At 40.2% G+C, this 22,102-nt stretch overlaps 1 protein-coding gene across 1 annotated transcript in view; it reads left to right on the top strand.

Annotated features, from left to right (window-relative positions):
* The window catches only part of GRIK2 (glutamate ionotropic receptor kainate type subunit 2), a 1,148,051-nt gene that overhangs the window by 889,553 nt on the left and 236,396 nt on the right, over positions 1–22,102 (top strand). The window lies entirely within an intron of this gene.

Below are 22,102 nucleotides of genomic sequence, written 5' to 3'. Positions count from 1 at the left end.
TTAACATCTTCACTCCCTAACATCATTTAAAATGTTCAATTTATTATGATAATTTTATTTAAATAATTATGACTTTTTACATTTAGTTTGAAAATGATTAGTCAAAAGTGAATTTAATTGAATCAAATTAACATGTTAGTTAGAAATATTAAATATAATATCATTGAATTATATTTGTTATAGTCTGACATAAAACATGGAAACTCAACACATAGAAAGTATTTGAAGAAAGTAATAATACATATTTATAATGTAAAGTTGCAAAGTAGATCAATGTGTTAAAAGTAAAATAAAATATATTACAAGGTTGCATTATGGCCATGCTTAATAAATAAGCTTATATTTAATCAAAGTCTTTTCATAATGTAAATTTCCTAAATTTCTAATGATAAACTAAAAGTATTCTCGTATAAGTAAAAAGGTATACATGATAGAGGAGACCCATACATTTCTTGCTGTCACCTCCTCTCCAGGAAACGGTGGGATATGGTGCTGGACATGACGTTACCTTGGGTACATGACAGTCAGCCCCTAACCGGCACTGTGATAAAGTTTTGAATCTGCCCAATATAATTCTAAACTTGTAATAAATGGGAAAGCTATTCTAAATGTGTTTTTATCACTGTAATCTATTTCTTCCTTATCTTTTATTCTTGCCATTTAAATTTTGAAGGAATAAATGGAAGAAAGAAATATTAATACAGACTATTTACAGTACATCTGTGAAAAATACATTGTTAGAAAAAATTTCAGACATAGCATATGGATGTATTTTTCTGCACAAAACATCTGTTCTAATGTAGTAACATAAATTTCTCTTTCAAAGTTGATTCTTAACTAATAGAATATGGTAACATAAAATTATCACTTAGATGAACATTTTCAACTTACCAACACTGTGGATGACTGAATCTGTCAAAATTCATGCTCAGCAGATTTGTTTGAATTTGGCCAGGAAATTCTATTTGCATCACATGTATTTGATGCAAATCAAATGAGCCCTGAATGCAATAAAAATGCCATTAATTATTCTCTGAGTTCTCCTGACTCCAAAATGTGATAAAACAATTGAGGAAAGGATTAAAAAATGAAATATTATTCTTACTCTGCCCCTTTCCTGTCACTACCATTGCTGGTCCCCATAGTTCCTCCTAAGGCACCCAACCCAATCTCTTTACTGGTGCTTCTGGTACTAACTAGACTTCAATATGTGTTATGGCATCATGACTGTCAGGAGCACCGCACTGCATTTGCTCACTGAGCCAGCGCGAGTGTCCTGAGTACAAAAACTGTGCACAAAGATACCTGTGGAGCGGGACAGCAGTGGTGACGATGCATGCTCCAGGCAAACAGGACCTGAATCACGTGACTGCTGGGGGCATGGCCTAAGCTCCACAGAGCTAGGAGCTGCAGGGAAACGCCTAGAAAGGTAACTACTGGACAATGTTACCAAGGGGCATAGACAGAGACAGAAACCAGATCAAGCCGAGGTCACAGCACGAGATCGCACGACAGTACCAAAGGGTTAGACAGAATGGATAGTCGGGACGTAGCAATAGATCAGAAAACCAGAACAGGCAATAGGGACAAACTGTAACAGAGTAACGATAGCCAAGCCAGGAGGTCAGAACCGGAAAAGACCATAGTACCAAAACGAGAGACGGAGTACAGAGTAAGGGGATGGACCGGGTCATACATGGGAAGCAAACAAGCAATGCAATATACAAGCACACCAGGGGCGTCAGACACACAGCCAGAATAACAGTATAGCTGACAGAGAACCCAGGTAAAGAGTGAGTATAAATACCCCTCCCAGATCCAGAAAGAGACCACATCCTCTTAACCCTGTGAGTGCAGGGCAAGAACCCTGATCAAACCATGACAATGACATGTCCAATCTTGCTTGACCACATGTGGCTAAGCAAAATTTAAAGTTATAATGTCAAAGCATAGATGAAGACTTGCCAGCATGAGAAGCAATGGAAACTATGAAAGGTTAGACCAGAGATTGAGCCATGGTGTTTTGGGAATATAGCAGTAGACCAGTGAGGAACTGTAGTGGCATGAAGAGGTGCTGATCTAGGTGAGGATGGTATTTTATTGTTCTTTACCCCTTCCTGGCTGATATGATTCCAGAAAAATGGATAACATATGGGAAACTATTTTTCTCAAATCAAGCAAATAAAATTTTCCAAAAATCAGAAAATTGTGTGAAATTCCAAATTAATGCAGTTTGTTTACAATCAATATGTTTAGCCTTAATCAGTAGCAAAGTTAGATTTTCTTCAATAGAGATGTTGAAACTTTACTCAAAAAATGTTTTAACTGGCAGAATGGGAGTAACTGTTACATGTAGAATATTATATGAAAATACAAATATATGTATATAAGGCTTGATACATTAAGTCAGGTGTAGTCAGATGCTTTTGATTCATGGAGAAGTTTGAGACTCTTCATGAATCAGGAGCTTCGAAAAAGTGGTGCAGAGCTCCCTGTGTACCTAGCAGCAAATCACACTCCAACCCTTGCTGGATTAAGATTTTTTAGCAAACTCTACCACTCATCATGAATTTGACAAGCGGTGGTAGCCATGTCCCATCATGCCTAATCAATTTTGGCGTTTGGCTAAAAAAGCATAAGAAAGTGTATAATTTTACTGCAGCTGCCAGCTGCGCCAAACTAATGCAACATTCAAAGCTTTTTAATCCCCAAAAATACTAGCAGAAAAACTTTGATAAATAGGGCCAATAGTGTCTTTTCAATATAAATGATTTATTGTTTGGTAACTCTATCAATATAAAAGAATAATTGACCTATGTTAAGATAGAAAAAAAAACGTTATTATGTCCCGCAGCCAGTCTTAGATTAAATGCTAATCTATGGAATGCTTTCTACTGATTTTCACCCCTTTTTGTTATATCGTATTGGGCCCAAATAAAACTATAACTGTATATAGTGTACAAATATTATCAATAGTGATGATCGAAAAGTGAAATACTAGGATTTGGGAAAATCGGCACAATTGATTTTTAATATCCGTGTATTTGTACCAAATAGCAAATCCAATGCAAGTCATTGGGAAAGCAGAATATTTTTCTGCTGGACTCAACAAACAGTTCTGGGGGCATGGGAAAAAAGCTGAAATTGATGGGAAAGAGCTAAAACTAAGTGGGAACAGCCTGGGGAAGATACCTGCATGCCTTTCTGACTCATATATGGTATCTGGGAATAATGTTGTCAGACTATTGCACCAGTTTTATGGTTTCTTAAAAAGACCTACGAAACCAAATCAATTTTTTTAAATTGAAAAATGCTAAGAAGCATTAATTCCTTCACAATTCCATGTATATAATGCAAAATAATACATATATATATATATATATATATATACCTCCCTTTCAGCATATGTTCACATGGAGCATTTTGGCTTTATTTTGTCCTTTAAAATTTTTGAGGGCTCTCACTCCTACATTTTGGAGGACCCTCTCTCATGCCAAATAGCAAATAGTTGGCAAGATAGTAGAATACATATTCCCCATCCCTTTACAATGCCATTTCAAACATGCCTATTTGAATTTTGGGCTTTGCCCACCACCATCACCATGTCCATGGCTGTGTCATTATGCTGCCCTTACTTTTAATTTTCAGAGAGCCACCATGTGCTCTAAACCTGTGTTTTGCAAGGTCCACAGTTCATTTTTGCCACCGGATCCCAATGGAACTACTGTCATAGTCTGTGAAGCCACTGTAAGGTGAATCTAATGCAGTAGTTGGCGGAGCTGTATCATCAATATCAGTAAATTGGATTCTACCAGACACGAAAAGCATTAGAATTATATTTGGAATACAGTGTGTGCAATCAAGGCCCTCTATTTTGGTTAGTCTGTCAGGCCTGAAACCTATGTCAGGAACATGTACAAGCCTCATTTTACTTGGAAGCAGTCTCCTCAAGGGAAAGAGACAGGAGTGCCATTGACCAATCTGCACAAACCTTCGCACTTCTTCTGGAAACTACCTAAAAAGGCAGAATGTATCTTTGACATGGTTTTGAGCAACAATGGAGTAATTACAGGATATGTCCTAGAGAGTGACAATGTCTGTGGAGTGTATTACTCAGGTGACCGGCAGTGCTGCTGTTAGGGTTGGCAGATTGCACTAAATTAAAATAAATATAAAGTGCAATCATAGAATCATAGAATCGTAGAGTTGGAAGGGACCTCCTGGGCCATCTGGAACAACCCCCTGCTCAAAGCAGGATTAGCTAAATCATCCCAGTCAGATGTCTGTCCAGACTCTGTTTGAAGACTTCCATTGAAGGAGAACTCACCACTTCTCGTGGCAGCCTGTTCCACTCATTGATCACTCTAACTGTCAAAAAGTTTTTTCTAATATCTAATCTGTGTCTCCTCCCATTCAGTTTCATCCCATTGCTTCTAGTCTTTCCTTGTGCAAATGAGAATAAAGTTGATCCTTCTACAATGTGACAGCCCTTTAGATATTTGTAGACAGCTATTAAGTCTTGTCTCAGTCTTCTCTTTTGCAAACTAAACATTCCCAAATCCTGCAACCTTTCCTCATAAGACAGGGTTTGCAGACCGGTCACCATTCTGGTCGCTCTTTTCTGAACTTGCTCCAGTTTGTTGATGTCTTTTTTAAAATGTGGTGCCCAAAACTGGACACAATATTCCAGATGAGGTCTGACCAAAGAGGAGTAGAGGGAAATAATGACTTCACGTTATCTAGACTGTATGCGTCTGTTAATACATCCTAGAATTGCATTTGCCTTTTTTACTGCTGCATCACACTGTTGACTCATATTCAGTCTGTGATCTATTAGTATACCCAAGTCTTTTTCACATGTGCTGTCACTTAGCCCTATTCCTCCCATTCTGTATATGCTTTTTTCATTTTTATTGCCCAGATGTAGTACTTTGCATTTCCAAGGAGAGATCAGGCCAACTGTGCACCTTGGACTACCAATAGTTAAAGTAAGGAAGAGGAACAGCATCCGGTCTGGGTGAAAAATTGTATAAAAATTTATTCTGCCAGTACAAAATACAACGTTTCGGCTATATTGTGGCCGAAACGTTGTATTTTGTACTGGCAGAATAAATTTTGATACAATTTTTCACCCAGACCGGATGCTGTTCCTCTTCCTTATTTGGACTATTGTTCATTTGGGTCCATGAACCTTTGAACTGGCATCCACCCCTCCGTTGTGCTGTCAGCTGCTCTTTGCTGTTTACCAATAGTTAAAGGGCACAAGAATCAGGAAGGATGCTGGTATGGTCACTTAAGTAGTCCTTTACCATCTTGGTCAACTTCTCCCTCCTCGTCATAGATACACTCACAGATACCCCTTGTTGATGTGATCGTCTCATGAAAATGACCCAGTTGATGGACATTCCCCCTCTGGTGTTTGTGGCCCTCCCCTGTAATCCTTGTGGGCAAAACGAGCCGGTACCTTTGCCACCAGCATTGTCTGAGGGTAATCTTTCGAGCAAGTCTTTCACTACGGCCCTCTGGCATGCATGCACTGAAAATGGCACGTCTGCCTACGACATGAGAGAAGGAAATTTCTCCTTGTACCATAGGTCAAGAAAGTTGCACAGCCAGTCTTTCAGTGTGGACAAATGTATTTCACATGAGGGCCTTGGGAAAGGCATCTGGACATGTACATGTGTGGCATGTTCAGTGTCCTCACCAGTAACCACACTAACCATTCTCTCCTCCTCATGATGCATAGCCTCCTCTTCTTTAGGCCATCCATGGTGGACAGACATGAAGCTGGGATTGGGAGTCCCCTCTGTAGCGCAGAGCAAAAAATCTTGTTCCCCTTCCTCCTCCTGTTCCTTATCATCACCCAATGTTGCCTGAGAATAGTGTGTGAAGCTGGGCTTTGTGGTAACAGCCACTGTTATATCTTGCTCCATATCCACCTGCTTGGCATTCAAAGCTTCCTCTCTCAGATTCTACAGCAACCGTTTTAATAGACAGAGCAGTGGGATAGTTATCGTCATACTAGCGTCATCAGCGCTCACCATCTTGGTGCAAGTACTCAGTTTTGAAGAACCTCACATAGGTCAGCAATCCACACCCACTCAACAGTTGTTATGTGTAGAGGCTGAGGATTACTCTGCATGGCATTGAGAAGCTGGAAATCAGAGACTGCCCTCTGCTGCCCACTAAGCCTTGCCAAAATATGGAAGGTTGCATTCCAGCATGTCGGCAGGTCACAAATCAGTCAGTGATAAGGCAAATTAAAACACTGCTGCAGTGGAGCTAAACCAGCAAAAACCAGAGATGACTTTCAGAAATGTGCGCTGACAGGCCATACCTTGGCAAGTAGGTCAGACAAGTCATGGTATGTTTTTAAAATTTTCTGTACAATCAAGTTCAGCACGTGGGCCATGCATGGAACGTGTACTAGCCTGCCGAGTTTTAAAGCCACCACCAAGTTACGCCATTATCACATACAACTAGACCTGGCTGGAGGTTCAGCAGGGAGAGCCACTGATCAGTCACTTCTTTTATCCCTTTCAACAGCTTGGCTGCATTGTGAGCTTTATCAGCTAAGCAGATGAGCTTCAGCAGAGCGTGCTGCCGCTTCACCAAGGCAATGATGCAGATTTCCCAGTTGAGGAGTCATGGGGAGGATAGTTCCACTGAAGATGAAGGGGAGAGTCAGGAACTGTAATATGAGGAGACTGAAACCCTGATGAAAATTGGACCTGCTATTCTGATGTGGGTAAGATGTGAGGTGTCCCAACTTCTCAATCTGTCAAAGACTCCACCAGGTTAACTCAGTATGCAGTCAGGGAAATGTATTGTTCCTGTCCACAAGAACTTGTCCACATGTCTGTAGTTAGGTAGACCTTCCCTGTGACTGCGTTGGCCAGAGTATGGCTGATATTGTGTTACACGTGCTTATATAAAGCGGGGACAGGTCACGGAAAGACTCAGCTCCCACAAGTCAAAATGGCAGCATTTCCAGGGCTAGCAGTCTAGAAATGTGGGTGTTTAGTGTTTGGCCTTTTGGTGAGGTGCTGAATATTTCTGCTTTCTAGTAAATGTCTGAGGCAGGGACAACTGAATGCTGCACTGGGACAATGAAGTGGACATGGTTGCTGACTGTTGTGTATGTGCAACCACTGGTTGTGAGCAGGAGATATCAGCACCTGGCTCATTGTCAGCAGATTGGGAAGGCCATAACAAAGACACAGATTTGGTACCCAGACGTTCTGCCCACCTACTAGGGTGCTTGGCTGCAACGTGCTTTTCCGTGCTGGTGGTGCTCAGGTTGGTAGTGCTGCTCTTGCCTCTTCTTAGCTTGGTTTGGCAGATGCTGCAAATTACAGTTGTTTTGTCTGAAGGACTTTCAGAAAAAAACTGTAATACAGGGGAACAACACACTCTTCGCCTGTTATCTACCTGAGTGGGGGCTCTATGGAACAGTTGACCGAGTTCTACCTCTGACCAAACCACTACCTCTTCTTGCCTGTTTTCTTGCTACAGATCCATTCCTCTCTGCACTGCTGTGCTCGGTAGGTGTTCCACCATGCGAGGTTTGATCAGTGGCCTCTTCATAGATCACGTCGTCTTCCAATTCCTCAATCTGAGCGCAGGTGGTCTTCTCTTCCATCCTCCCAGTGGATGGCCATGGAACAAGGAGGTGGAATAAGATTCAGCAGGTGAACAACTGGCTACATCGATGGTGCCGTCAGCAAGGATTTGGATTTCTGGATCACAGAGTGAATTACCTATACAATGGACTACTTGCTAGTTATGGGGTGCACCTTTCAAAGACTGGAAAACATGTATTTGGATGTCGCCTTGCTACACTCATCAGGAGAGCTTTAAACTAGAACAATGTGGGAAGGGAGGCAAAAGGCCAGAAAAAGCCATACACCTGGCAAATACTATTGAGAACTCTGGTATTAGAAGTGGGAGGAAAGAACAAAGACAAAAAAATCTAAATAATAAAAATTTTGGAGAAAGAGAAACCAATCACAAACTAAAATATTTCTATACTAATGCAAAAAGCATGGGCAACAAACAAGGAGAACTGGAACTACTAACACAAGAAAAGAAATATGATATCATTGGAATCACTGAAACTTGGTGGGATGATACACATGATTGGAAAACAAGGCTAGAAGGATACAACTTATTTGCAAGAAACAGACTTGATAAACAAGGAGGAGATGTCGCATTGTATGTTAGAAATGCGTATATCTGCACAGAGATTGAAGCTTCAGAGACTGGGAGTTCTGTGGATACTGGGTAAGAATACAAGGACAGAACAATGGAAAGGACACCATTGTAGGCATTTACTACAGGCCGCCTGTGCAAGCTGAAGATATGGATGAACTCTTTATGCATCAAATGGCCAAGTTCTCCAAAAAATATGACATAGTTGTCATCGGAGATTTCAACTATCCAGACATTTGTTGGGAATCTCTCTCAGGCAAAACTAACAGGTCAAGGAAATTCTTATCCTCTCTTGCTGACAACTTTATCTTCCAAAAGGTAGGGGAGAAAACAAGGGGATCTGCTACCTTGGATCTAATCCTTATAAACAGGGAGGAAATGGTTGAGGAGGTAAAAGTGGCTGGGACCCTAGAAGGTAGCGACCATGCTATTTTAGAATTTTGGATAACTAGAGGAGGAAGACCTGTGAAGACTCAGACATCAAGGTTGGATTTCAGAAAGGCAGATTTTAAGGGATTCAGAAAGAGAATTGGAGGGATCCAATGGCTGGATATCCTTAAAGACAAAAATGTCCAGGAAGGATGGGAAATCTTGAAAAATGAAATTCTCAAAGCACAATTGTTAACAATTCCAAAAAAAGGGAAGAATAGGAAGCATTTAAGGAAACCAGGATGGATGAACACAGAACTTAAGCACATGCTAAAAAGGAAGAAAGAAATGTTTATAAAATGGAAAGAGGGAGGCATATCTAAAGAAGAATATAATGCTGCCTGCAGGACCTGCAGGGCACAAATCAGATTAAGTAAAGCTGACAATGAATTGAGGCTTGCAAGAGACGTCAAAAGCAATAATAAAGGATGTTGGGGATATGTCAAAAGTAAAAGAAAAGTCAAAGATGCTATAGGATTTTTACAGGATGAAAATGATGAAATGGTAAGACAGGATGTTGAGAAGGCTGAACTTTTAAATTCCTACTTTGCATCTGTTTTCTCTCAGAAAGGAAATGTAACATCAACTGCTCTTCCCTGTCCTATTAAGGGAATAGAAGAATCCAGGATATCTACAAACAGAAAGATAGCAAGGAAACACTTAGCTAACCTAAATAAATTCAAGTCTCCAGGTCCAGATGAATTACACCCCAGAGTACTGAAGGAGATAGCAGAAGAAATTTTTGAACCACTCTCCATAATCTTTGAAAATTCTTGGAGAATAGGAGAAGTCCCAGAAGACAAGAGAAGAACGAATGTTGTTCCTATCTTCAAAAAGGGGAAGAAGGTGGACCCAGGCAACTATAGGCCGATGAGTCTGACTTCTATACCAGGAAAGATCTTTGAACAAATTATTAAACAACATGTATGTCAGTACCTGGATAAGAATGAAGTGATTAAACAGAGTCAGCATGGGTTTGTAATTAATAAGTCATGTCAGACTAACTTAATTTCCTTCTAAGATGGAATCACTGATTGGCTGGATCAGGGAAATTCTGTAGATATAGTATATCTTGACTTGCAAAGCATTTGACAAAGTATCTCACACAATCCTTATTGAAAAAATGACTAGGTATGGAATGGACAAGGCAACTGTTAGGTGGGTTCATAACTGGCTTAGTGATCGGACCCAAATAGTGGTCATAAATGGCTGCACATCCAGTTGGAAGAATGTCTCAAGTGGGGTACCACAGGGCTCTGTCCTGGGCCCTTTATTGTTCAACATCTTTATCAATGATTTAGATGAAGGAATTGAGGGTAAACTGATTAAATTTGCTGATGACACAAAGCTAGGAGGGATAGCTAATACTAGAGAAGAGAGAGAGTATTCAAAAAGATATACATAAACTGGAGCAGTGGGCAGCAACTAACAGAATGGTTTTTTAACAGGGAAAAATGCAAAGTACTACATCTGGGCAATAAAAATGAAAAGCATATACAGAATGGGTGGAATAGGGCTAAGCAACAGCACATGTGAAAAAGACTTGGGTATACTAATAGATCACAGACTGAATATGAGTCAACAGTGTGATGCAGCAGCAAAAAAGGCAAATGCAAGTCTAGGATGTATTATCAGAAGCATACAGTCTAGATCACATGAAGTCATTATTGCCCTCTACTCCTCTTTGGTCAGACCTCATCTGGAATACTGTGTCCAGTTTTGGGTGCCACATTTTAAAAAAGACATCAACAAACTGGAGCAAGTTCAAAAAAGAGTGACCAGAATGGTGACCGATCTGCAAACCCTGTGTTATGAGGAAAGGTTACAGGATTTGGGAATGTTTAGTTTGCAAAAGAGAAGACTGAGAGGAGACTTAATAGCTGTCTACAAATATCTAAAGGGCTGTCACATTGTAGAAGGATCATCTTTATTCTCATTTGCACAAGGAAAGACTAAAAGCAATGGGATGAAACTGAATGGGAGGAGACACAGATTAGATATTAGAAAAAACTTTTTGACAGTAAGTGTGATCAATGAGTGGAACAGGCTGCCATGAGAAGTGGTGAGTTCTCCTTCAATGGAAGTCTTCAAACAGAGGCTGGACAGTCATCTGTCTGGGATGATTTAGCGAATCGTGCTTTGAGCAGGGGGTTGGACCAGATGGTCCAGGAGGTCCCTTCCAACTCTACAATTCTATGATTCTAAGATTCTATGATCCTCCTCCTGAGCTGCCATTTGAGGCTGACATGATGGCAACTGTGTCTTGTAATTATCCTCTGCCTCTTCAGACATCAATTGACCTTCCACAACATGCCTTTCTCCTGGCCATGGTTGCTCAAATGTGTGGGCATCACTGCCCTTCACATCCTCATGACCCTCTTTACTGGTGCACATTGAGATGCCTGAAAAATTACAAGGGAATGTAAACAGTTCCTCAGAGTGGCCAGCATTTGGGCCATGTGTCTCCTGGGACTCTTTATGGTGAAAGGAAGAAGGACCAGGTTGAGGATTCAGAGGCCCAGCCTCTTTGCTACTGAGACTAGACCGTGTGGAAGACATCATGGTGCTGCTTGACAACTCACTGGAGCCTTTGTCTGCCATCCAACACACATCCTCGCAATTTTCTGGGTTCTTTAGTGGTGTAGCTCACTGACCTAATTTTGACAGGAAACTAGAACAAGATAGTCACCTTCGGATCTGTCATACGGCCTTGGCAGGCATCACCGCATTCCAATCCCTTAACTTCACCCTTTCGCATATTGAATGCGTTATGCTTATGAAACCAGAAAATACTGGCTTTGTTTTTCACAAGAACCATTATAAAGGTCTTATGTACAAATTTACTGTATCTAACAATGTGTGCTTTCTTAGAGATAATCTTGCTAACACACTGCAAATGTGGAGTAATGAAGGTTATTGCCCCTAGTAAATTGTCACGTATGATTAACTGTATCCATATTGCGCCAGTCACATAGCTGCCAGAAAAAATTAAGCTATTTTTTTTTAACACAATAGAAAACTAATTTTTTTTTAATCGGCTTACTATAACACTGCAAATGTGGAGTACTGAAGATTATTTCCCCTGCTAAATTGTCACGCACGTTTATCTGTACCCATATTGCACCAGTCACATAACTGCTAGATAAAGATACACTGTTTTTTAAAACAATAGAAAGCTAAGATTTTTTTTCAATCGGCTTGCTGACACACTGCAAGTGCTTGAAGACCAGCCAATCACAGCCAATCACAGTAATGCCACACCAAAGATGGCTCTTTCGTTACTGTGATTGACAAGCCAGCCTAGGATGCTCATTGGCTTTATATACATACAATGTCTCATTCTCACTGCTTTCAGAGCATAACTTATTTCCACGAGCCAAGGATTATCATTGTCATCTGGTAAAAATATAATTGACAAGCATTTTTCACTTTTTGATCATGCCACCAATAACAAAAGTGTCATTGTTTATCATTGATGTTGTTTATTTTTCATTTTTGTGTTGGATAACTAATGCTATAATCACTGAGAAATTTGTAAATTTTAGTATTAGTTGTCTGATTTTTTTTCTCACTGTATTTTTATGGTAAAGGGTACTATAGCCTCTCTAGTTCTAGATGAGAGAATGGATAATATATATAAAATAATTCCCCAAATATTCTTTCTTCATCTCTAGTTAAAGAAATTAAGTTGCCAAAAATGATAACTAAAAGAAAATTAACTAAAATTTAAAGATCACCAAATTTATTCAATGAGAAATGAATTACCTTGAAATTTTACAAAAAATGTTGGATTCTTTTGAATCTGAAGTTTTTAAAATGTGTTTGGTGCAAATGCAACAAAATTGTTATCTTGCTGTCATTTTGATGAATTGTTAGTACTGGGAAGCAGATAAAAAAAATTAACACTCACTGGTGACCTGTCCTACTGCCGCCACCCACTATATAGTCCTTTGCTAGTTCCACTTTTTTATTTCAGATTTCTCTCGCCTATGTCAGATTATTCAACCTTTTTCGCTTTGTGACTTTCATTGCTGACTAAACCATGCCATGTGCCACAAAATCTGAAGCTCAGTTGGTGCTGAAAATGTCAACATTGAGTGAAGAAGGTGGAAAAGGATGAGATTTGGTTTTGCTATGTGGATGACACAGAATGTGTCATCTACATCAATCAAAGACGGAGGATGGAAGTTAGAATGAGAGAGGGGCCACAGGCACCACAAAGAGGACACTCATAGGACATGACCATCCTCATTTAAACACAGTGCTGGAGCAATTCAAATTTTGTGGTGTACATTGGGGGGAGTTAGGAGATGATAAACACATTTATTGAATGCAGTGCAAGAGCAGGTAAAGGTTGTGGCATTTGTTCAGAAACTCAAAAAATGGTTACAGATTTCTTTTAAACATGGTATTCCTGTCTAGTCATATAACTAACTGCCATTAGCAAATAAGTAGCTCATCATTGGTCAATAAATGCCTTAAGGTGGGTTATGGTATCCAATCCTTAAACATTCTCAAGCATTCATTCTCAACAAAATAGCATAGACAGGGATGCTAACAAAGATTACCTTTTTGTTTATTTCTATAAGGCGTGGTTCACATTGCGTTAGGGCAATCCATTTAACCGATTAGTTAAATGGATGCACTAACCATGTGCCAAAATTCGTTTTTTTTTGCGATCATGTCAACGCATGCATTAACACATGATTGCATTGCGTCGCCCTGCGTTAGCCATAGAGTTTTATGCAGAACGAACGCTTCCGTTCACTCTGTGTTCGCCATAACGGACCCGAAAACGTGGCAGTCCTCGTTCGAAAGTGAGTCACAAAATAACGGACGATCGCTAACGCATGCCGATTTTGACATCCGTTAGGATGCGTTCTCTAATAGAAGTCAATGGGTGCCTTAATGGATCCATTACCTTGCGTTAGTGCCGCTTAGAAACTGATCCGTTAAATGGATTGCCCTAATGCGATGTGAACCTAGCCAAAATATATAGTGCTCAGCATAAATGAGTACACTCCTTATGAAAAGTACGTTTTTAATCAATATCTCACTGAATACTGTTTCATAGAACATTTTTTACCCCATAGCATGAAAGTTAAGATAATAATCTCTTCTATTCTTTCTAAACACTGCTTTTCAGTGATTACTTTGTATCTCCGTTCATACTGCACTCACATACACAAATGATACACCATTTGAAAGCAAGAAATAGCCCAAAAAACACACATCCACGATTTGATCACAAAATACAGTTTAAATATTGATTTTCATAAACCTGCAGAAAGAAACAATGAACTGAAGGTGGCACCTCAACCCGAAGACATTTTTTGGCCTCTACTTATCAAACCAATTTATTGTAATACCAATCTACATATATAAATACCTGTCTGTCTTCATCATCTCATGAAATTCATTTACATTTGACCAGCTTTCTTTTTCTGAAATTGCCTGCACCCCGACGACCAATGTGCAAAAATTTTGCACGGGCCAAGCTAGTATAACTTTTATTACAAATCTTCAGTTTTACTCAAATTATGTGATGCAATAATGAACACACTTCACATCAATTACTACTACATCTAGTAATTTCTATTACCTTCATGATTTTTAAGGACAGTATCAAGTCTCCTAGGCATGGAACAAACAAGTCAGTGAGATATTTAAAAGTCTATATTTTCCTTTCTTCAAGAAGACCTCTTTTAAAGCCTAGATCCAGGATGGAGAGTATTGCTCAATTTTAGCATTCTCCATGTGTTCAATTAGGCACATATCTTGAGACAACAATGGCCACTGAATCACTTTCAACCTGTTCTTCAGAAATGAAACAGATATGTGTTTTGGATCCTTGACGTGTTGGAAAATCTAGCTCTATGAGACAATGCCTGAAAACTTAAAAATCATGGAGGTCATAATAAATACTAGATGTATTAGCTTTTTATATAGGGTATATTCATTTTTTGCATCAAATAATTTGAGTGAAACTGAAGATTTTATTATAATCTAACTTATATGTCATGGGTAGTGTTGAGCATTCCGATACCGCAAGTATCGGGTATCGGCCGATACTTGCTGTATCGGAATTCCGATACCGACTTCCGATATTTTTTCAATATCGGAATTCGGCATCGGAATCGGAAGTTCAGTTGATTGACGGCCTGACGTCATCATGATGCGCGGTGTGTGCGCATCATGATGCGCCGTCATTTCGGGCCTTCCGGGGGTCTCTGCCGGCCTGCCGGGGGGCTGTGCCGGCCTGCCGGGGGGCTGTGTGGACTGCCCGGGGTCTCTGCCGGCCTGCCGGGGGGCTGTGCCGGCCTGCCGGGGGGCTGTGCACCCTGTGGGGGTCTGTACCGGCCTGCCGGGGGGCTGTGCCGGCCTGCCGGGGGGCTGTGCTGATGTCCGGGGGTCTGTGCAAGCATCGTCCGATGGGACTACAAGTCCCATCGGGCGATGCCTGCTACCATGACAGTGATTGACACATTAGCCAATGATGGGACAGTAGTAGTCCCATCATCCGGCTAATGTGTTAAATGTTAAAAAAAAAAAAAAAAAAAAAATACTACATACATACTACATATATACTACATACATACTACATGCATGCTACATACATACTACATGCTACATACATACTACATACATACTACATACATACTACATGCATGCTACATACATACTACATGCATGCTACATACATACTACATGCTACATACATACTACATGCATGCTACATACATACTACATACATACTACATATATACTACATACATACTACATACATGCTACATACATACTGCATGCTACATACATACTACATACATACTACATACATACTACATGCATGCTACATACATACTACATGCTACATACATACCACATACATACTACATGCATGCTACATACATACTACATGCTACATACATACCACATACATACTACATACATGCTACATATATACTACATGCATGCTACATACATACTACATATATACTACATGCATGCTACATACATACTACATACATACCACATATATACTACATACATACAATACATACATAGACATACAGTACATATAACATAGAGTAACATACTTACCAATACTTGTCACATTGTTCCCCGAAGCCATTGTCTTTCCGGAATAAATATTAACATAACAAACCACAAAAATACTCACCCACGATCCGAAGCAGTCCACGAGTGTGTCCCACGACGATCTTGGGTAGAGAACTGCAGCATCAGATGATGCTGCCGTTCTCTACGGGCTGCAGGAATCCAATGACGGAAGGTAGGTATCCTTCCGCACTGTATTCCTCCGCCACTTAAAAAAAAAAAAGTCCCTAGTCTCACTTTATGCCATTGCTGCGTGGGAATTTCCCACACAGCAATGGCATAAAGTGAGACTAGGGACTTTTTTTTTTTTTAAGTGGCGGAGGAATACAGTGCGGAAGGATACCTACCTTCCGTCATTGGATTCCTGCAGCCAGTAGAGAACGGCAGCAACAGCTGATGCTGCAGTTCTCTACCCAAGATCGTCGTGGGACACACTCGTGGGACTGCTTCGGATCGTGGGTGAGTATTTTTGTGGTTTGTTATGTTAATATTTATTCCGGAAAGACAATGGCTTCGGGGAACAATGTGACAAGTATTGGTAAGTATGTTACTCTATGTTATATGTACTGTATGTCTATGTATGTATTGTATGAATGTATTGTATGTAGTATGTATGTAGTATATATGTGGTATGTATGTAGCATGCATGTAGCATGCATGTAGTATATATGTAGTATGTATGTAGCATGCATGTAGTATATATGTAGTATGTATGTAGCATGTAGTATGTATGTAGCATGCATGTAGTATATATGTAGTATGTATGTAGCATGTAGTATGTATGTAGCATGCATGTAGTATATATGTAGCATGCATGTAGTATGTATGTAGCATGCATGTAGTATGTATATGGTATGTATGTAGTATGTATGTAGCATGCATGTAGTATATATGTGTTATGTATGTGGTATGTATGTAGCATGTATGTAGCATGCATGTAGTATGTATGTAGTATATATGTAGTATGTATGTAGCATGTAGTATGTATGTAGTATGTATGTAGCATGTATGTAGCATGTAGTATGTATGTAGTATGTATGTAGCATGCATGTAGCATGCAGTATGTATGTAGCATGCATGTAGTATATATGTAGTATGTATGTAGCATGTAGTATGTAGCATGCATGTAGTATATATGTAGTATGTAGCATGTAGTATGTATGTAGCATGCATGTAGTATATATGTGTTATGTATGATGCATGTAGTATGTATGTAGTATGTATGTAGTATGTATGTAGCATGCAGTATGTATGTAGCATGCATGTAGTATATATGTAGTATGTATGTTGCATGTAGTATGAATGTAGCATGTATGTAGTATGTAGTATGAATGTAGCATGTATGTAGTATGCATGTTGTATGTATGTAGCATGTAATTTTTTTTTTTTTTTTTTACATTTAACACATTATCCGGATGATGGGACTACTACTGTCCCATCATTGGCTAATGTGTCAATCACTGTCATGGTAGCAGGCATCGCCAGATGGGACTTGTAGTCCCATCGGACGATGCCTGCACAGACCCCCGGAGCCTGCACAGCCCCCCGGCAGGCCGGCACAGCCCCCCGGCAGGCCGGCACAGCCCCCCGGAGCCGGCACAGCCCCCCGGCAGGCCGGCACAGCCCCCCGGCAGGCCGGCACAGCCCCCCGGAGCCTGCACAGACCACCGGCAGGCCGGCACAGACCACCGGAGCCTGCACAGACCCCCTGGCAGGCCGGCACAGCCCCCCGAAAGGCCCGTACAGACCCCAGAGAGGCTGTACAAGGGCAGGAAAGGGTTTTTCTTATTCCGATACCGGAAGTCCCATAGACTTGAATGGGACTTCCGGTATCGGAATCGGCGATACCGATACTTTTTTTAAAGATCGGCCGATACCATCCGATACGATACTTTGAAGTATCGGACGGTATCGCTCAACTCTAGTCATGGGTTAATAAATGTCCAATTAAACTCATTCTTGTCAAAATTTTGGAAATTATTATTGAGTTCAATGAGATATTGACTGCAATCTTATTTTCAAAGGGTTATACTCATTTATGCTGAGCACTATATATTTTAAAAATATAAGTCTGTAAATTGTAATGTTCATTTGTCTGATACCTTTAAATAAAATCCAAAGTGACCAGTTTCCTCCATAAGTCATATAATTAGTAAATTGAGTCCACCTATGTGTCATTTATTTTTAAAATAACTACAGCTCTTCTGTGAAGGCCTAGATATTTGGTTTGTTTGATAACATTGGGGGGAATCAAACACCATCATGAAAATCAATGAAAGCACCAAACAGTTCAGGGATAAAGTTGTGAAGAAGAGTAAAGAAGAGTTGGATCATAAAAATAAGTAGCCCTTGATCTGAACATCTCACAGAGCACTGTTCAATCATTGTTTATGCCATCATCCAAAAATGGATGGAGTATGGCGCAACTGCAAACCTACTACAACATAACCATCCTCTTAAACTGACTTCCCAAACAAGGAAAGCACTAATTAAAGAAGCTGCCAAGAAGCCCAAGGTAACTCTGGAGGGGTTGAAGAGATCAGCTCAGGACAACTATAAGTTGTGCATTCCATAAATCTGTCCTTTATGGAAGAGTGGCAAAAAGAAAGCCATTTCAGAAGACAAGCAAGCTGTTGGCATGTAGAAAAAAATGTTCTGGTCAGATGAAACCAAAGTAGAACTTTTTTTTGGTCAAATGCAAATTGCTACGTGTGGTGGAGAACTAACACTGCACATCACCCTGAAAACACCATCCCCACTGTCAAACATGGTGGTGGCATCATCGTGCTGTGGAGATGCTTTTCATCAATAGGGACAAAGAAACTGGTCAAAGTTAATGGGAAGATGGATGAGCTAAATACAGGAAAATCCTGGAGGAAAACCTGTTGAAGACTGCAAAAGACTTGACACTATGGCATATGTTTATCTTCCAGCAGGACAACGACTTTAATCCCTTCCTGACATATGACATACTATGCCGTCTCTGTGCCCTGGGCCTTAATGCCCGTGGATGGGAGAGAACATCATAGCGATCAGCTGCGCTCACGGTGGGAGCGCAGCTGATTGCGGCCAGGTGTCAGCTGATTATCACAGCTAACAACCGGCACTATGTGCCAGGAGTGGTCACGGACCGCTCCTGGCACATTAACCCCTGGCACACTGTGATCAAACATGTTCACAGTGTACCAGGGCATAGGGAAGAATCACACAGGGAGGGGCTCCCTATGTGCTTCCCTGAGACCCACGAAACAACGTGATGTCCTTGCATTGTTCTGTGGGCCTCCTCCCTGCAGGCCCCCGGATCCAAGATGGCCACGGGGGCCTTCCAGGTCAAGCTGGGAGGTGGATTCTCAGTGCCAGCTGAGAGCAGGAGCTGAGAAGCTGCCTGCAGTGCTTGTCAGATTTCTGATCTGGCACAGTGCTGTGCAAAGTGTCAGATCAGCAATCTGACTTTACATAGTAATGTCCCCCCTGGGGCAATGTTAAAATGTAAAAAAGAAAAATTACATATGTAAAAATAGTTTTTTAAAAATTCCTAAATAAATAAAAAAAATTTCCTAATAAATTCTTATTTTTGTAAATAAAAAAGAAAAACAATAAAAATACACATATTTAGTATTGCTGCTTCCATAACGACCCGCCCTATAAAAATGTCCCACTAGTTAACCCCTTTAGTGAACCCCTTAAAAAAGGCAAAAAACAATGCTTTATCATTATACTGTTGAACATAAAGTGCAATAACACGCAATGAAAAAGACAGATATCAATAAACATGGCATCGCTGAAAACGCTATCTTGTCCTGCAAAAAACAAGTTGCAATACAGCATCATCAGCAAAAAATAAAAAAGTTATAGCTCGCAGAATAAAGCAATGCACAAATAATTATTTTTAATATAAAATTGTTTTTATTGTATAAAAGCGCCAAAACATAAAAGAAATGATATAATGAGGTATCGCTGCTATCGTACTAACACGAAAAATAAAACTGTTTTTTCAATTATGCAACACACGGAGCGGTGTAAAAGCACCCCCCCAAAAGCAATTCATGAATTGCTGGTTTTTGTTCATTCTGCATCCCAAAAATCGGAATAAAAGGCGAACAAAAATGTCATGTGCCCGAAAATGGTACGTATAAAAACGTCAACTTGTCCTGCAAAAAATAAAATCTCACTCTGTGGGTCAAAATATGGAAAAATTTTAGCTCTCAAAATGTAGTATTGCAAAAACTATTTTTTGCAATAAAAAGCGTCTTCTAGTGTGTGACAGCTGCCAAACATTATACCCGCTATAAATAGCAAATCAAACCCCCCTTTATCACCCCCTTAGTTAGGGAAAAATAATAAAATTAAAAAAAGTATTTATCTCCATTTTCCCATTAGGGTTAGGGCTAGGGTTAGGGCTATTGTTAGGGTTAGGGCTAGGGATAGGGTTAGGGGTGTGTTGGGGTTAGGGTATGAGAGTTAGAATTGGGGGGTTTCCATTGTTCAGGGGCTCACTAAACGAAACATAGTGTCTGATCTCAATTCCAGCCAATTCTGTGTTGAAAAAGTCAAGCAGTGCTTCTTCCCTTCCAAACTCTGTCATGCGCCCAAACACTGGTTTACCCCCACATATGGGGTATCAGCCTACTCAAGACAAATTGCACAACAACTTTTGGGGTCCAATTTCTCCTGGTACCCTTGGAAAAGTAAAAATTTTGGGCAAAATAAAATATGATTTTGTTATTTTTATGGCTGTACGTTATAAACTTCTGTGAAGCACTTGGGGGTTCAAAGTGCTCATCACACATTTATATAAGTTCCTTGGGGGGTCTAGTTTCCAAAATGGGGTCACTTGTGGGAGTTTCCACTGTTTAGCCACATCATTGGCTCTCCAAATGTGACATGACACCCGCAGACCATTCCATCAAAGTCTGCATTCCAAAACATCACTCCTTCCCTTGCGAGCTCCAACATGTGCCCGTACAGTAGTTTTCTCCCATATTTGGGGTATCAACGTACTCAGGACAAATTGACTGCAACTTTTGGGGTCCAATTCCTCCTGTTACCCTTGGGAAAATAAAAAAATTTGGGGCTAAAGGATCATGTTAGTGGAAAAAATATGATTTTTTTTATTTTCACGCCAGGACGTTATAAACTTCTGTGAAGCACTTGGGGGTTCAAAGTGCTCACCACATATCTAGATAAGTTCCTTGGGGGTCTAGTTTCCAAAATGGGGTCACTTTTGGAGATTTCCACTGTTTAGGCACATCAGGGGATTTTCAAATGCGACATGACACCCGCAGACAATTCCATCAAAGGCTGTGCCCCAACATGTGCCCATACAGTAGTTTTTTCCCACATTTGGGGTATCAGCATACTCAGGACAATTTGGACAATAACTTTTGGGGTCCAATTCCTCCTGTTACCCTTGTGAAAATAAAAAAAATTGGGGACTAAAAGATCATCTTTGTGGAAAAAATATGATTTTTTTTAATTTTACGCCCGGGCATTATAAACTTCTGTTAAGCATTCTAGGGTTCAAAAAGCACACCACACATCTAGATAAGTTCCTTGGGGGTATAGTTTCCAAAATGGGGTCACTTGTGGGGAGTTTCTAGTGTTCAGGCATATCAGGGGTACTCCAAATACGGCATGGCGTCCGATCTCCATTCCAGCCAATTTTGCATTGAAAAAGTCAAACGGCACTCCTTCCCTTCTGAAGTCTGTCATGCACCCAAACAGTGGTTTGCCCCCACATATGTGGTATCAGCGTACTCAGGACAAATTGCACAATATCTTTTAGGGTCCTGTTTCCCTTGGTAAAATAAAAATTGGGGGTGAAAAGATCATTCTAAAAATCAGTCTAAAAACTGCACCCCTCAAGGTGCTCAAAACCACATTCAAGAAATGTATTAATCCTTCATGTGCTTTACATGAATTTTTTTTAAAAATGAACATTTAACTTTTTTTCACAAAAAACTTATTTCAGGTCCATTTTTTTTATTTTATCAAGGGTAACAGGAGAAATTGGACTGCAAAAGTTATTGTGCAATTTGTCTTGCGTACGCTCATACCTGATATGGGAGAGGAACCACTATTTTGGTGCATGGCAGAGCTCAGAAGGGAAGGAACACTGTCTGATTTTTTCATTGCAAAACTGGCTGGAATTGAGATGCCATGTCACATTTGGATAGCCCCTGATGTGCTCAAACAGTGGATACCCCCCACAAATGACACTATTTTGGAAGCTAAACCCCCAAGGAACTTATCTAGATGTGTGGAGAGAACTTTGAACCCCCATGGGCTTCAAAGAAGTTTATAATGTACAGCTGTAAAATTAAAAAATCATATTTTTTCCACAAAA

Source organism: Dendrobates tinctorius, unplaced genomic scaffold (genome assembly GCF_039654945.1).
Source record: "Dendrobates tinctorius isolate UK_male_01 unplaced genomic scaffold, ASM3965494v1 ptg000111l, whole genome shotgun sequence".
Taxonomy (NCBI): domain Eukaryota; kingdom Metazoa; phylum Chordata; class Amphibia; order Anura; family Dendrobatidae; genus Dendrobates; species Dendrobates tinctorius.
The sequence above is the reverse complement of the archived record's forward strand: the minus strand, read 5'-3'. Positions and strand labels throughout refer to the sequence as shown.